Source organism: Triticum dicoccoides, chromosome 2A (genome assembly GCF_002162155.2).
Source record: "Triticum dicoccoides isolate Atlit2015 ecotype Zavitan chromosome 2A, WEW_v2.0, whole genome shotgun sequence".
Lineage (NCBI taxonomy): Eukaryota > Viridiplantae > Streptophyta > Magnoliopsida > Poales > Poaceae > Triticum > Triticum dicoccoides.
In genome coordinates this window covers 787,913,479-787,926,427 of record NC_041382.1, presented here as the reverse complement: position 1 = coordinate 787,926,427, position 12,949 = coordinate 787,913,479, and the positions used below count along the sequence as shown (strand labels likewise).

At 47.4% G+C, this 12,949-nt stretch overlaps 1 pseudogene; it reads left to right on the top strand.

Moving 5' to 3' along the window:
* The window catches only part of LOC119358506, a 37,103-nt pseudogene that overhangs the window by 9,741 nt on the left and 14,413 nt on the right, over window positions 1–12,949 (top strand).

Genomic DNA, 12,949 nt, shown 5'->3' with positions numbered 1-12,949 from the left:
CGCACCTAGGAGATTGGATCTCCTAGGATGCGCACCACCCCCCCTTGGCCCTCCTATATATAGTTGAGGAGAGGAGGGATTTCAGACCTCAGCCTTTGGTGCTTCCTCTCTCCCCGTTACGTCTCTCTCTCGTAGTATAGGCGAAGCCCTGCTACTGTGACGCCCTGCATCCACCACCACGCCGTCGTGCTGCTGGATCTTCATCAACCTCTCTTCCCCCCTTGCTGGATCAAGAAAGGAGGAGACGTCTCCCGTCCCGTACGTGTGTTGAACGCGGAGGCACCGTCCGTTCGGTGCTTGATCATCGGTGATTTGAATCACGTCGTGTTCGACTACATCATCCCCGTTCTTTGAACGCTTCTGCTCGCAATCTACAAGGTACGTAGATGCATCTAATCACTCGTTGATAGATGAACTCCTAGATGGATCTTGGTGAAACTGTAGGAAATTTTTTGTTTTCTGCAACGTTCCCCAACAATTTCATGGGTTAGAAGAAGACGAAGCTGGCGCTGAACACGAGGGCGATCCGGTGTCACCTGGAACTCTTGTGCGTTAGGATTCCTCAGATCGGGCGCGTGGATCAGCCCTGGATCGCGCGCTGGACAAGATCCACCCGCGCCAGTCAGGTGTCGCCACGTCGTCACCTGCCGGGTCCGCCTCGCGCCCCACGGGCGGGCCAGCGAAAGCGACAACGGCAGAAACCGCGTCGCCCGGCTCAGGATCTCCGCCCCGCATGCATCCACAGATCGGCGCGGGATCTTCTGTGGCAGCCAAGTCGGGGGCAGTCACGTCTTCAGCCACACAGCATGCCATAGGGTCTGATCCAGAATTTGCTGTGCAAAGTAGTTCCAGGATACCATCAGGATCTTCTACAACAGATTCGTCTACACCATCTCCTGTGCAGAAGCCTACATGTCACATAGTTCAGCCACAACCTGCTCCACGTGTCACAACTCGACTACAAAAAGGTATAAGCAATCCGAAAATCGGAACTGATGGCACTATACGATATGGCATGTTGTGTGTTACAGGGGAACCGACAGGACTAGAGGATGCACTTGGAGATCCAAAGTGGAAAAATGCAATGGATGAAGAGTATTCAGCACTCATGAGGAATAAAACTTGGCATCTTGTGCCTGAGCAAAGTGGTAAAAATGTCATTGATTGTAAATGGGTTTACAGAATCAAGAAGATATAAAGCACGTCTAGTTGCAAAAGGCTTTAAACAACATTATGGTCTAGATTATGAAGATACTTTCAGTCCCGTTGTTAAGGCTGCAACTATTAGACTTGTGTTAGCTGTTTCAGTTTCCAGGGGATGGAGCTTGAGACAGCTAGATGTTAAGAACGCTTTCTTGCATGGTGTTCTGGAAGAGGAGGTTTACATAAGGCAACCACCTGGGTATGAAAACAAGAAGGTACCTCATTATGTGTGCAAGCTTGATAAGGCGCTTTATAGTTTGAAGCAAGCACCAAGGGCATGGTACTGAAGGCTAAGCTCTCAGTTAAGGCGTCTTGGTTTTGTTGCATCTAAGGCTGACACTTCACTGTTCATCTACAATAAGGCAAACATAACTATATTTGTGTTAGTATATGTTGATGATATCATAGTTGCAAGTTCTTTACAAAGTGCCATTAATGCTCTTCTGCATGATTTAAGTTCAGAGTTTGCTTTGAAGGATCTTGGTGATCTACATTTCTTCTTGGGCATTGAGGTGAAGAAGATTCAAGATGGCATAACATTGAACCAAGAAAAATATGCCACTCAGCTTCTAGCTCGCATGGGGATGAAAGATTGTAAACCTTCACCCACACCATTATCCTCTTCAGAAAAGCTTTCAGCCTTTGAAGGTGAGCCACTCAAAGAAGAAGGGATCATGAAATACAGGAGTGCAGTAGGAGCCCTACAGTACTTGACACTAACAAGACCTGATATTTCCTTTGCTATTAACAAGGTTTGTCAGTATCTTCATGCACCTACTACTGTACACTGGACAACTGTTAAGAGGATTGTACGGTACATAAGATATACTGTGAGCTTAGGCCTTCAAGTTAAACGCTCTAACTCCACTCTTGTTAGTGCCTTCTCTGATGCTGACTGGGCAGGATGCAGTGACGACAGGAAGTCAACTGGAGGATTTGTCGTATTCTTTGGTTCCAATCTCATCTCTTGGAGTGCCAAAAAACAAGCCACGGTATCCAGGTCAAGTACTGAAGCTGAATACAAGTCAATAGCTAATGCAACTGCTGAAATCATTTGGGTTGAATCATTGCTAAATAAGTTGGGAATTAAGCAGAGTCGTGTGTCATGTTTGTGGTGTGACAACTTAGGAGCCACGTATCTTTCTGTAAATCCAGTGTTTCATGGCAGAACCAAGCACATAGAAATTGATTTTCACTTTTTAAGAGAAAGGGTTGCAGAAAAGAAGTTAGACATACGATTTATCCCCTCCAGAGATCAAGTTGCAGATGGATTGACTAAAGCTTTGCCAGTTAAGCCCTTCAAGGAATTCAAGAGAAATTTTAATATAGGATAGTTGAGATTAAGGGAGGATGTTAGACTTAAAGATATATTTATGTTGTAATCTTAAACTTACTCTATCTCTTCCTCTCCCGTAGCTCTTTCTATCTCCTATGTAAGTACCGAATCCCCAAGAGATCAGTGCAACCTTGTAAGCCACGGCAGGAGCGTTTCCTGCCTTGATCAATATATACACGCGGCTCCCTCACGAGGGAGTAGGAACGCTTCCACCTAACATGTCCTACTCTACCTCGCCGGCTACTGCACCTTCACTTCGAGGGGCTCAACCTGCCACTAGACATGGACGCGTTCGGAACAAAAGGACGGTCAATAATGGTGAAAATTTAGAGTAGTTCTATGTTGCATGTAATCGTATGGATTTGATGATTTGAAGATTAGGGCATCTGATTGTGGAAATGAGTTTCTGTGTGCTGATCAGGCATTGTCCGCATACGCGCTTTTATGACTTGTGGTTGTAGATGCTCTTGATTTGATCCAAATTGATTCTACACGTAACCAAACCGGACGTGCGATTTCTAATTACCACCTCGGATTTCTATAGGAAAGGAGGCATTATTCAAGCTCGTTATATATACGAGTACATAGCTCCTTGCAGCGGCCGGACCAAGAAACACCAATCATCACCAAATAAAAAATCATCATCAAATCAAACAAGAGAAAATAGAAAAAGAGAAGAAGATGGGGAAAGAGAAGCACCAATCCCAATCCCTGGTAAATGAAATCATCTCCGTGGAGAGGGAGCGCAGAGATTTGCTTGGCTCACTTATTCCCACCTTCTCTCTCTGGAAGGAAATCGATTCTCAAACAACGTGGACGATCGCCACAAAGGAGCCTGCTACTTCTTCTAGGGACGAGGACGATGAGAATCATCAACTCGCGGACTACTTCAACTTGATGCTCCAGGATATGGAGGACCTGGGCCATCGGATGCTTTCTATGCTATATCTTCTCAACAAATCCATTGACCCCATCTGCTCATACAAGGCCACTGAGCTGTGCAATACAGCAGCCAAATTAAATACGCAAATCTCCAAGGAATTCATCACAAACCAGGAGCCGGAGCCGGGGCAGATCAACTTGCCGAGCCTTTTCAGGAAATATTCTAGATTTCCCGATAATTACGAGAACACGTCGGCCCAGTTTGTCATGGAGGAGGATGAGGAGAACAAGTATGAGGACGTTAAGGTGGAAGAGGAGGAGGAGCAGGAGAAGGACGTATCCACAATGGAGTATCTCAAGGAAAGGATGGACGTCGAGCAACAAATTTTTGCCTATGATCAGACATACTAGAAAGATGTTGTTGGGGAACGTAGCAGAAATCGAAAATTTTCTACGCATCACCAAGATCAATCTATGGAGTAATCTAGCAACTGTTAGAGTTGTGTCGAATATTATTGTACAAGTTAGGTTACAGTTGGACTCTAAGTTGTATTGTGTTTAGATAGGATACGGAGTCGTGTCTTGGTAGGACACTTGTATCCTAAGCCTCTCATATATAGCGGGGGTAGACACACGATGTAACCTATACCAACATAATAGCACGGGCACGCGGGGGAGCCGGCGGCGTGTGCTGGTGCCCGGGCGGCCAGGGTGCGGTATTGTGACGGTGTCATGGGGAGGAGCGCCCGTAGTCATGCCCCGGGGATGTAGCCATATCGGTGAACCTCGTTAACAAATCTCGGTGTCATGCCTCATGTGATTGCTTGGTCCTCGGTAGATCGACGGAGTGCCTCGGATTTATTCTAACAAGTGGTATCATGAGCAAGGTTACGAGAAGGTTGCGGTTTGTTGATCTAGAGGAATTGTCGATGATGTAGATCGGTGCATTGTTGTGTGATCGGAAGCTACCGTTTGAGTTTAGTTCGGAGCAGACTGGATTGTGGCGACATGGCAGATCGGAAGCAGCGGCAATCGTTTGGAAGCGATCGGAAACAGGCGAGATCTCGACGAAGATCAGAAGCAAACAGCAGCAGGTGGCCGTAAGCATCGAGATGTCCCAGATCAAATCGCTGTCGGGCTCTCGGCGAGTGGGCAGGAGACGTGGCGATCAAGGGAACACGGCTTGAGTTGAGCGGCGTCATGCAGCATGCAGCAGCAGGACTCTTCAGCGGCAACGGCGCCTGATGCGCGACCCAAGGCCCGGGTGAAGCACTAGGCAGGCCGGCAGGCTAGACGAGCGTGCGTGCGCTCTGCATGTGTTGGAGAGGTTCAGCGGCAGTTGTGGCTGTGAGGCACTGGAACGAGTGCTTGGATTGGTGCTGTGCTTGTTGGACGAGAGAATTGTTGGTTAAAAAAAGGCTTTAGGGCCTGTCGACCCATGCATACGGAACTTGCTTGCGTACCGGGGCAGTTGAGAGATGAAACAATTTGTCTTGCTGCTAGAGTACACGTACAAGTACTGGGCAATGGATATGAAAAATTATGGTGCAAGGAATAGGTATGTTGCATGGAAGTTTTTCTGTTAAGATTGTTCAGAGAGTTCAAAGAGTATGTGGCGAGGATGGCGACGTGCGTATAAGGCTCGGAGGAGTCTGGAGTTCGTCGTGGCAGGATCATGCATACACAGGGCGTCAAGCAATGCATGGAGATGTGCGGGCGGACACGATGCAGGGTGGAGCATGGTTGCAGTCGGATAAGTTCGGCTGGGTCGGACTGGACTGTCTGACGGACCGACATGGATGTTGGTCAAAGTAGAAGACGGCGGTGATTTCGGCGACGACGACATAGGAGCGTGATGCTGATGGTGGCCGACTTCTCGGGCGTGGAAACACGTGGTGCAGGCCTGAGGGCTTGTTCGGCTTTGACAGACTATGACGCAGGGTTGATTCAAGACGGTGCACACAAGAGAGCTTGAAGTCGACAGGGCGCGGGGTAGCATAAAGCAGCTACATGGAGTCATGTTGAAGGTGGAGCTGGAGTCTGATGGATGACTATGCTCTGTGCTGATGGAGGGGCTACGGTGTAAGATATCGGAGAATCGAAGCCTATTTCAGCGGGATAGCGAGAGGCACGTGGATCGGACTGGGCACCAGTGGTCTGACGGAGACGTGATACTCGGCATCGGTCGGTGATGATCGATGGTTCTCTGCAGTGGGGGTTGAGGCAGTGGGGGCTAGCTACCCGGGAGACTCGACCAGGACAGTAAAGGCTCGACGCGGTTATAGCGGCGAGGTGTGCGGTAAGCACGGGACACAGCGACAAACCAAGGCACTGGTGGTCAGACATGTGGTCAGACAAAGTGTGCAAGGGTGCTGAAGCAGTGTTGACGAGTACCAGATTCAAGTTGGTGACTGGGTCTATCGGTGCTAGTTGATGGACAAGAGTTGACCGTGGAGAATCTAAGAAAGTGACGGAGAGTCTGAAATTGTCAAAAGCTGAGAGAGTACATGGCCGTATATTCTGTGGTGTTCAGTGCACACGGCAAAGTGCTGATGACAAGTACAGAAGGAGGCGGAGTGCTATAGCTATGGGACATGTCAAAGACTATCCGAGAAAAGGGTGAGACAACTGTGAATTTGACTCAGGGTGATACAAGGCGACGGTGAAAGTCCTTCAAGTTTCAGATAGACGGTCAAGAAAGAGCGGTGGCATTGAGTTCAGGTAACTCTTATATGTGGCGTCCAATATGCGAGTTGTTCATTTTTACGCAGACAGTGATCGGTGTGTGATGGTGTTGAACGGATTCTCTGGAAGTTGGGAGCACAAAGTAGAGTAATGAGGAACTTAATTTTGCTTGAGGGTTGACTGTGAGGAAGACGGGAATGGACTACAGTTGCAGGTGGAGTCACATGGAGTCTGGTAGTAGCAGCGGTGCCCATGGCGTATCTCAAATCCAATGTACAAGGAGATTCGACGCACGGACGAATTCAAGGTGGTGGAGAATATTCGCCAAGGTGGAGTTTGTTAGAGTTGTGTCGAATATTATTGTACAAGTTAGGTTACAGTTGGACTCTGAGTTGTATTGTATTTAGATAGGATACGGAGTCGTGTCCTGGTAGGACACTTGTATCCTAGGCCTCTCATATATAGCGGGGGTAGACACACGATGTAACCTATGCCAACATAATAGCACGGGCACGCGGGGGAGCCGGCGGCGTGTGATGGCGCCCGGTCGGCCAGGGTGCGGTATTGTGACGGTGTCATGAGGAGGAGCGCCCGTAGTCATGCCCCGGGGATGTAGCCATATCGGTGAACCTCGTTAACAAATCTCGGTGTCATGCCTCATGTGATTGCTTGGTCCTCGGTAGATCGACGGAGTGCCTCGAATTTATTCTAACAGGAACGAGGGAAGGAGAGTGCATCTACATACCCTTGTAGATCGCTAAGCGGATGCGTTCAAGTGAACGGGGTTGATGGAGTCGTACTCGTCGTGATCCAAATCACCGATGATCCTAGTGCCGAATGGACGGCACCTCCATGTTCAACACACGTACAGCCCGGTAACGTCTCATATGCCTTGATCCAGCAAGGGGAGAAGGAGAGGTTGGGGAAGACTCCATCCAGCAGCAGCACGATGGCGTGGTGGTGGTGGAGGAGCGCGGGACTCCAGCAGGGCTTCGCTAAGCACTACGAGAGACGAGGAGGAAGAGGGGTAGGGCTGCGCCAACAGGGAGATTGAATCGTGTGTTGGGCTGCCCCTTTGCCTCTACTATATATAGGGGGAGAGGGAGGGCTGTGCCCCCACCTAGGGTTCCCACCCCAAGGGGTGCGGCAGCCCTAGATCCCATCTAGGGTGGTGGCCACAAGGGGGAGAGGGGGAGGCGCACCTAGGGTGGGCCTTAGGGCCCATCTGCCCTAGGGTTTGCCCACTTCCCCTATTGGAGGCGCCTCGGGCCTTGGTGGGAGGCGCCCCAGCCCACCTAGGGGCTGGTCCCTTCCCACTATTGGCCTATGTAGGCCTCCGGGGCTGGTGGCCCACCTGGTGGACCCCCGGACCCCTCCGGTGGTCCCTGTACACTATCGGTGATGCCCGGAACACTTCCGGTGGCCAAAACCATACTTCCTATATATCAATCTTTACCTCCGGACCATTCCAGAACTCCTCGTGACGTCCGGGATCTCATCCGGGACTCCGAACAACATTCGGTAACCGCGTACATACTTTCCCTATAACCCTAGTGTCATCGAACCTTAAGTGTGTAGACCCTACGGGTTCGGGAGTCATGCAGACATGGCCGAGACAACTCTCCGGTTAATAACCAACAGCGGGATCTGGATACCCATGCTGGCTCCCACATGCTCCACGATGATCTCATCGGATGAACCACGATGTCAAGGACTTAATCAATCCCGTATACAATTCGCTTTGTCTATCGGTACGATACTTGCCCGAGATTCGATCGTCGGTATCCCGATACCTTGTTCAATCTCGTTACCGGCAAGTCTCTTTACTCGTTCCGTAACACATCATCCCGTGATCAATGTTGGAGAACGTAGCAGAAATTCAAAATTTTCCTACGTGTCACCAAGATCTATCTATGGAGAGACCAGCAACGAGGGGAAGGAGAGTGCATCTACATACGCTTGTAGATCGCTAAGCGGAAGCGTTCAAGTGAACGGGGTTGATGGAGTCGTACTCATCGTGATTCAAATCACCGATGACCAAGTGCCGAACGCACGGCACCTCCGCGTTCAACACACGTGCAGCCCGGTGACGTCTCCCACGCCTTGATCCATCAAGGAGAGAGGGAGAGGTTGAGGAAGACTCCATCCAACAGCAGCACAACGGCGTGGTGGTGGTGGAGGAGCGTGGCAATCTTGCAGGGCTTCGCCAAGCACCACAGAAGAGGAGGGAGAGAGAGATGCAGGGCTGCACCAAAGAGAGATCGAATCGCGTGTTGTGGGCAGCCTAATGCCTCAATATATATAGGGAAGGGGAGGGGCTGCGCCCCCTCTAGGGTTCCCACCCCTAGGGGGGGCGGCAGACCTAGATGGGGAACAAGGGTGGCGGCCAAGAGGGGATGGGAGAGGGAGGCGCACCAATATGGGCCCTAAGGCCCATATCCCATTAGGGTTTGCCCAATCTCTCTCTCTCTTAGGCGCATGGGCCTTAGTGGGGCTGGTGCCCTTGGCCCATGTAGGCCAAGGAACACTCCCTACAGCCCATGTGGCCCCCCGGGGCTGGTGGCCCCACTTGGTGGACCCCCGGGACCCTTTCGGTGGTCCCGGTACATTACCGATAAACCCCGAAACTCTTCCGGCAACCAAAACAGGACTTCCCATATATAAATCTTTACCTCCGGACCATTCCGGAACTCCTCGTGACATCCGGGATCTCATCCGGGACTCCGAACAACATTCGGTAACCACATACAAACTTCCTTTATAACCCTAGCGTCATCGAACCTTAAGTGTGTAGACCCTACGGGTTCGGGAGACATGCAGACATGACCGAGACGATCTCCGGTCAATAACCAACAGCGGGATCTGGATACCCATGCTGGCTCCCACATGTTCCACGATGATCTCATCGGATGAACCACGATGTCAAGGACTTAATCAATCCCGTATTCAATTCCCTTTGTCTAGCGGTACGATACTTGCCCGAGATTCGATCGTCGGTATCCCGATACCTTGTTCAATCTCGTTACCGGCAAGTCTCTTTACTCGTTCCGTAACACATCATCCCGTGATCAACTCCTTGATCACATTGTGCACATTATGATGATGTCCTACCGAGTGGGCCCAGAGAAACCTCTCCGTCACACGGAGTGACAAATCCCAGTCTCGATTCGTGCCAACCCAACAGACACTTTCGGAGATACCCGTAGTGTACCTTTATAGCCACCCAGTTACGTTGTGACGTTTGGCACACCCAAAGCACTCCTACGGTATCCGGGAGTTGTACAATCTCATGGTCTAAGGAAATGATACTTGACATTAGAAAAGCTTTAGCATACGAACTACACGATCTAGTGCTATGCTTAGGATTGGGTCTTGTCCATCACATCATTCTCCTAATGATGTGATCCCGTTATCAACGACATCTAATGTCCATGGTCAGGAAACCGTAACCATCTATTGATCAACGAGCTAGTCAACTAGAGGCTCACTAGGGACATGGTGTTGTCTATGTATCCACACATGTATCTGAGTTTCCTATCAATACAATTATAGCATGGATAATAAACGATTATCATGAACAAGGAAATATAATAATCAATTTATTATTGCCTCTAGGGCATATTTCCAACAGTCTCCCACTTGCACTAGAGTCAATAATCTAGTTCACATCGCCATGTGATTAACACTCAAGGTCACATCCCCATGTGACTAACACCCAAAGAGTTTACTAGAGTCAATAATCTAGTTCACATCACTATGTGATTAACACTCAATGAGTTCTGGGTTTGATCATGTTGCTTGTGAGAGAGGTTTTAGTCAACGGGTCTGGACCTTTCAGATCCGTGTGTGCTTTACAAATCTCTATGTCATCTCCTAGATGTAGCTACCACGTTCTACTTGGAGCTATTCCAAATAACTGTTCTACATGAAGCTATTCTAAATTGTTGCTCCATTATACGTATCCGGTATCTCTACTCAGAGCTATCCGGATAGGTGTTAAGCTTGCATCGACGTAACTCTTTACGTCGAACTCTTTATCACCTCCATAATCGAGAAAATTCCTTAGTCCACTAGTTACTAAGGATAACTTTGACCGCTGTCCTGTGATCCATTCTTGGATCACTCTTGTACCCCTTGACTGACTCATGGCAAGGCACATTTCAGGTGCGGTACACAGCATAGCATACTGTAGAGCCTATGTCTTAAGCATAGGGGACGACCTTCGTCCTTTCTCTCTATTCTGCCGTGGTCGAGCGTTAAGTCTTAACTTCATACCTTACAACTCAGGCAAGAACTCCTTCTTTGACTGATCCATCTTGAACACCTTCAAGATCATGTCAAGGTATGTGCTCATTTGAAAGTACCATTAAGCATTTTGATCTATCCTTATAGATCTTGATGCTCAATGTGCAAGTAGCTTAATCCAGGCTTTCCATTGAAAAACACTTTCCCAATAACCCTATATGCTTTCCAGAAATTCTACATCATTTCTGATCAACAATGTGTCAACAACATATACTCATCAGAAATTCTATAGTGCTCCCACTCACTTCTTTGGAAATACAAGTTTCTCATAAACTTTATATAAACCCAAAATCTTTGATCATCTCATCAAAGCGTACATTCCAACTCCGAGATGCTTACTCCAGTCCTCAGAAGGATAGCAGGAGCTTTGCATACTTATTAGCATCTTTCAGGATTGACAAAACCTTCCGGTTGTATCACATACAACCTTTCCTCAAGAAAAAAACATCGAGGAAACAATGTTTTTGACATCCTTTCTGCAAGATTTCATAAATAATGCAGTAATCGCTAATATAATTCCAACAGACTCTTAGCATCGCTACGAGTGAGAAAATCTCACCGTAGTCAACTCCTTGAGCTTGTCAGAAAACATCTTAACGACAAGTCGAGCTTTCTTAATGGGGCTCATTGTTGTCTAGCAACATGACTTTCAAGACAGGATTACGTACCACTCTGAAGTAGTACGCATCCTTGTCATCCTACGAGGTTTGGGAGTGACTTGATCCAAAGTCTCATGATCAATATCATAAGCTTCCACTTCAATTGGTGTAGGTGCCACAGGAAAAACTCTTTGTGCCCTGCTATACACTAGTTGAAGTAATGGTTTAATAACCTCATCAAGTCTCCACCATCCTCCCACTCAATTCTTTCGAGAAAAACTTTTCCTCGAGAAAGGACCCGATTCTAGAAACAATCCCTTATTGCTTTTGGATCTGAGACAGGAGGTATACCCAACTTGTTTTGGGTGTCCTATGAAGATGCATTTATCCGCTTTGGGTTCGAGCTTATCAGCCTGAAACTTTTTCACATAAGCGTCGCATCCCCAAACTTCTAAGAAATGACAGCTTAGGTTTCTCTAAACCATAGTTCATATGGTGTCATCTCATCGGAATTACGTGGTGCCCTATTTAAAGTGAATGTGGTTGTCTCTAATGCCTAACCCATAAACTATCGTGGTAATTTGATAAGAGACATCATGGTATGCATCATATCCAATAGGGTGCAGTTATGATGTTCGGACACACCATCACACTATGGTGTTCCAGGCTGTATTAGTTGTGAAACGATTTCCACAATGTCTTAATTTTGTGCCAAAACTCGTAATTCAGATATTCATCTCTATGATCATATCATAGATCTTTTATCCTCTTGTCACAACGATCTTTCAACTTCACACTGAAATTACTTGAACCTTTCAATAATTCAGACTCGTGATTCATCAAATAAATGTACTCAACATCTACTCAAATCATCTGTGAAGAAAGAACATAACGATATCCACTACATGCCTCAGCACTCATTGGACTGCACACATCAAAATGTATTACTTCCAACAATTTGCTTTCTAGTTCCATTTTACTGAAACCGAGGCTTTCAGTCATCTTGCCCATGTGGTATGATTTGCATGCCTCAAGTGATTCAAAATCAAGTGAGTCCAAACGGTCCATTTGCATGGAGTTTCTTCACGCATACACACCAATATGACTTAAGTGGTAGTGCCACAAGTAGGTGGTACTATCATTACTATCTTTTGGCATGAACATGTGTATCACCACGATCGAGATTCAATAAACCATTCATTTTAGGTGTAAGACCATTGAAGGTACTATTCAAATGAACAGAGTAACTATTATTCCCTTTAAATGAATAACCGTATTGTGATAGACATAATCCAATCATGTCTATGCTCAACGCAAACACCAATCTCGATGGTCGAGGGAGCGTGCAATGCTTGATCATATCAACATTGAAAACACTTCCAACACATATCGTCAGCTCACCTTTAGCTAGTCTCCGTTTATTCCGTAGCTTTTATTTCGAGTTACTAACACTTAGCAACCGAACCGGTATCTAATACCCTGGTGCTACTAGGAGTACTAGTAAAGTACACATCAACACAATGTATATCCAATATACTTCTATCGACCTTGCCAGCCTTCTAATCTACCAAGTATCTAGGGTAATTCTGCTCCAGTGGTTGTTCCCCTTATTACAGAAGCACTTAGTCTCGGGTTTGGGTTCAACCTTGGATTTCTTCACTAGAGCAGCAGCTGAATTGCCGTGTCATGAAGTATCCCTTCTTGCCCTAGCCCTTCTTGAAACTAGTGGTTTCACTAACCATCAACAATTGATGCTCCTTCTTGATTTCTACTTTTGTGGTGTCAAACATCGCGAATATCTCAAGGATCATCATATATGTCCCTGATATATTATAGTTCATCACGAAGCTCTAGCAGCTTGGTGGCAATGACTTCGGAGAAACATCACTATATCATCTGGAAGATCAACTCCCACTCGATTCAAACGATTGTTGTACTT